This window comes from Asparagus officinalis, chromosome 3 (genome assembly GCF_001876935.1).
Source record: "Asparagus officinalis chromosome 3, Aspof.V1, whole genome shotgun sequence".
Taxonomy (NCBI): domain Eukaryota; kingdom Viridiplantae; phylum Streptophyta; class Magnoliopsida; order Asparagales; family Asparagaceae; genus Asparagus; species Asparagus officinalis.
In genome coordinates this window covers 16,003,108-16,007,924 of record NC_033796.1, presented here as the reverse complement: position 1 = coordinate 16,007,924, position 4,817 = coordinate 16,003,108, and the positions used below count along the sequence as shown (strand labels likewise).

The 4,817-nt window shown below is 40.5% G+C and overlaps 1 pseudogene; it reads left to right on the top strand.

Annotated features, from left to right (window-relative positions):
* The window catches only part of LOC109834685, a 6,499-nt pseudogene continuing 1,899 nt past the window's right edge, over positions 218–4,817 (top strand).

The following is a 4,817-nucleotide window of genomic DNA, read 5'->3' as shown; positions in this document are numbered from 1 at the left end:
TCAACATAACCAATGCATAACTACCCACCTGTAGTGTCCCTCTTATAAACCAAACCAACATTGAGCGTACCTCGAATGTACCTCAAAATCCATCTCACGGCGTCCCAATGACCCACTCCTAGATCGTGCATGTATCTCGAAACCATGCTCACCGTCTGTAATAAGTCCGGCCTCGTACATACCATCGCATACATCAAGCTCCCAATCGCGCTCGTATATGGAGTCTTCGACATCAACTCTCGATCTTCAACTGTCTTTGGTGAATGGTCAGCTGAAAGTTTCAAATGGGTTCCCAAAGGTATACTGACTGGATTCGTATCAATGCTAACATGAAATCGCTGTAGAACCTTCTTTAAATAAGCCACTTGTGTCAAACAAATTCTGCCATTATTTTTGTCTCTATCGATCTCCATCCCTAAAATTCGCTTTGTCTCACCCAAATCCTTCATCTCAAACTCCTTTGAAAGCTGTGTCTTCAACTCATCTATAGCAGATCTGGAAATAGAGGCAACCAACATGTCATCGACATAAACTAACAAATAGATGTACGCACCTCCTTTCAACTTGTGAAAATATACGTAAGAATCAAACTGGCTCCGAGTGTACGAATGACCAATCATAAAACCATCGAATCGCCTATACCACTGTCGAGAAGACTGCTTCAAACCGTATAACGATTTCTTCAATCTGCAAACCAATTTTTCTCTTCCTGCAGCTCGGAATTCCAATGGCTGGGCCATATATATTTCTTCATCAAGATCACCATAAAGAAATGCGGTCTTCACATCCAACTGATCTAACTCCAAATCATATTGTGCCACCAAATCTAGCAAAATCCGAATCGAAGAATACTTTACCATCGGAGAGAAAACCTTATTATAATCTATTCATTCCTCCTGTGCATAGCCCTCAATCGCAGATGAAGACAGTCTATTAATGAGGCGGCTCGCATATGTAAGTGTCTCAGCCCAAAAGATCTTCTTCAAACCACTCTGCGATAATAAACATCGGACCTTCTCCAGCAAAGATCGATTTAGCCTCTCTGCCACCTCATTCTGCTACGGTGTATGACTAATCATGAAGTGCCTCTCTATACCCTCATCTCGACATAGCTGCAGAAAGGGGTCTGAAGTATATTCACCACCGTTGTCGGATCGCAACGTCTTGATCTTTCTCCCAGTGTGCAATTCCAATCTCTTCTTTTACTCCATAAATAAATCTAGGATTTCATTCTTATGCTTCATGGTATACACCCAATAACGCCTAGAATAGTCATCAACAAACGTGACGAACTAATGTCGACCACCAAGTGATGCAGTCTTGGTGGGATCCCAAACATCTGTGTGTGCGTAGTCCAGTATACCCCTCGTCCTATGAATGGCCATCCCGAACTTCACCTTCGTCTTCTTGCCAAGAACACAGTGCTCACAGAATTTTACTTTACCACTCTTGGCTCCCTTCAATAGCACCTGCTTGCACGAGGCCTGCAGTGACTTCTCACCTGTGTGTCCCAATCTGTAATGCCAAAGCCTGCTCATGTCCGCCTCTGAAATAGCTGAAGCAACCTGGCCAATCTCGGTGCTCCCCTTTAGATTGTATAAATTTCGACTGCGGACTCCCTTCATCACCACTAAAGATCCCTTAGTAACATTTGCTACAGCGTCCTCAAAGGTCACCTTGAATCCATTCGTCTCCAAAGCTCCAACTGAGATAAGATTCTTCTTCAGCTGAGGAACGAATCTCACCTCCTTTAATTCACGAATTACTCCATCGTGTATCCGAATCCGCACGGTACCTATCCCATAAATATCACATGATTGATTATTTCACATGACAACAACACCCCCATCGAGCTTCTCAAAAGATACAAACCAATCTCGTCTAGGGGTCACATGATAGGTAGCGCCGGAATCAAGCATCCAATCTGATGTATCCAAGTGGTTCACCTCCGGAGTAATCAGTAAAGAAAAACTCGAATAATTGGAATCATCGCCTTTCGTAATATCCACCTCATTGGCCTTCGGCCCCTTTTTCTTGCTATTCTTCTTCTCTTTGATCTTTGGACAATCTCTTTTTCAATGTCCCTGCTCCTTGCAGAATGCACATTGGTTCTTTCCTAGCTGGTGACGACCTCTTGACTTTGTCCCTGCTCCTTGCAGAATGCACATTGGTTCTTTCCTAGCTGGTGACGACCTCTTGACTTTGACCTTCCTCTATTACCACCTTTCGGATATGGGCTTCTACCTCTCGTCGACAAGGCCTCGCATGAAGTATTAGCACGGGAAGTCTCCTTGTTCTTCCTCCTCAAATCGTAGTTCGTCAAAGCATTAGTAAATTCACTGTAGCTGATAGAAGATCTCACATTCAACAAAGTGAGCATGAAGGTATCATACTCCTCATCCGGTAAGGAGCCCAATAAAATAATCGCATTGTACTCATCCGATATCTTCTCATCAACATTCGTCAAATCTGACAATAACTTCGTATAGTTGTTCACATGAGCCTCAAGCGATGTGCCTCTAAACATCTGGAATCTGAATAACCTACGTAGTAAATACAACATGTTCTCAACACTCTTCGTAAGGTACTTATTGTTGAGAATTTCCCACATTTTCATCGCAGACGTCACCTCAATCACATCATACTTCAGCTCTTGTTCCAAACAGGACCTGATCACCCCACAAGCGTTTTTATTCATCTTTTCTCATATCGCATCTTCATAGTTTGATGGTCTCTCGTGGACCATGATGGTCTTCTCCAAGTTCTGAACATTGAGCGCATCTTGTACGTCGCTCATCCACAAACCAAAGTTAATTTTACCGTCATACTTCACCACACTAATTTTGGTGTTCTAAAAACCAACTTGAACTGTACTCGCCATCAATTTGCTGCTTTCACCTTCTTCTCCCATTACAAACTAACATTCTTCTCCCATTACAAACTAACTCCATATTGTAGAGAAATAATCAAACTTTGATAGAAATTAAGAATCACCCAACTGAACCCTAGATCGGATTTCAAATAGATCTCCTGTCTACACGAGGAAAGCGAAATCTTCAACGACAACTTCTAATGCTATCTCCACCGAAGTCTAGAACTCTAAGAACTAAGCTTCACACAAGAATCTTCCTCCACCTAGTTCCAAAACCCTAGATATGAAATCTGGGCTCTGATACCATTTGTTGCGCGCAACGAAAATTTCGACAGCACTTCGACAACACAACAAGAGAATCAGGTCGCAATAGGAATTCTTGTTTCACAAAGGAAACAAGAACCTTAAGCAAAATATCTCAACCAAGTGAGACATCAGCTCTTCCTCTCATCAGTTCTAGGAATGACCTGTCGAGGTAACCTAAATAACCTATTACAAATCACATAAATAGCGAGACAGCCAATTTTACGTGGTTCGGCAAATTGCCTACATCCACGGGGAGAGGATGGGAAGATTTCACTAAATCAAGGAGAGTACAAAGGGTTACAATCTCACAAAACTCACAAACTAACCCTCAACCAAAGCTCTCAACTTGCTCATAATATCTCCCTCTCACAATGCTCAAAAGTCTCTCTAATCTCTGATTACAACTCTCCTCTATTTTGATGATTGATTCTAATCTCCATATATATAGAAAAACTAAAACCAAAAGACTAGGAATCCTAAAATCAAAAACAAAACAAATTAGGAATTCTAATAACCTCATGTTATCAAAATAGATTAGGAATCCTAATAACCTCATGTTACCAAAATAGATTAGGAATCCTAATAACCCCATGTTACCAAAATAGATTAGGAATACTGCTATCCAACAACTTGTCCTCTTGATCTCTCTTCCGTTTTTTGTATTTTGGGTTTTTCCTCAAGCAAGCATATGTCTCGTCCTACTCCAAAAATTTAAGAAAATCAATTGTAAAAAATGTATTTTTTATAATGATTAATTTCTTTTGTTTGATCCGCACATTAAAACAAAACGAAGTGAAAAGAATCTATGGTACCTTTTAATTGGCTAATGTGACTCATACTTAAGGAAACTCATTTCTTAAATTTTTGTAAGGAAATGAGGGGTTGTTTAGTTGGCCAAAAATTCAAGGAAATCAATTGTAAGAAATATATTTCTTATAATTGTTACATTTCTTTTGTTTTGTTCGTATATTGAAATGAAATGAAAAAGATTATGCGGCACATTTTTATTGGCTGATGTGACTCATATGTAATGAAACTCATTTCTTAGATTTTTTGTAAGGAAATAAGTATTTATGGTTATATTGAGGGAATTCACCGGACTCATTTCTTATTGTTTTTTTTTAACCATTCAAGGCTCCTGTATTCCTGAATCCTATCCACCGTTTAATTTTATATTATCAACAAGTGTCTAGGTGACTAAATCAGCTGTTAGCCCGTTAGCAATATGCTAATGAAATGGGCCCACGCACCAGAGACTCTCTAAGCTACTTAAAAAACCTTTTGAAGCGTTCTTCGCATTTGCAGGACTGAAGATGCCATCCATTGTTGACGAAGAATTTCATTTTCTTCTTATTCTTTCTCCTAAAACTTGCAGCCTCAAGGGAATATGACTTCACCTTCAATGGATTCACTAATACCAACCTGAGCATTGATGGCATTGCCTCAGTCACATCTAATGTCCTCCTTGAGCTGACCAACAAAACTCAGAATATGACGGGTCATGCCTTCTATCCTCTTCCTCTCCACTTCAAGTCTGCAGCAGGTAGAACCCTCTCCTCCTCCACGACCTTTGTGTTTGCTATCCTCTCTGAGGTCTCTGATCTCAGTGGTCACGGCATCACCTTCCTTGTTTCTCGCA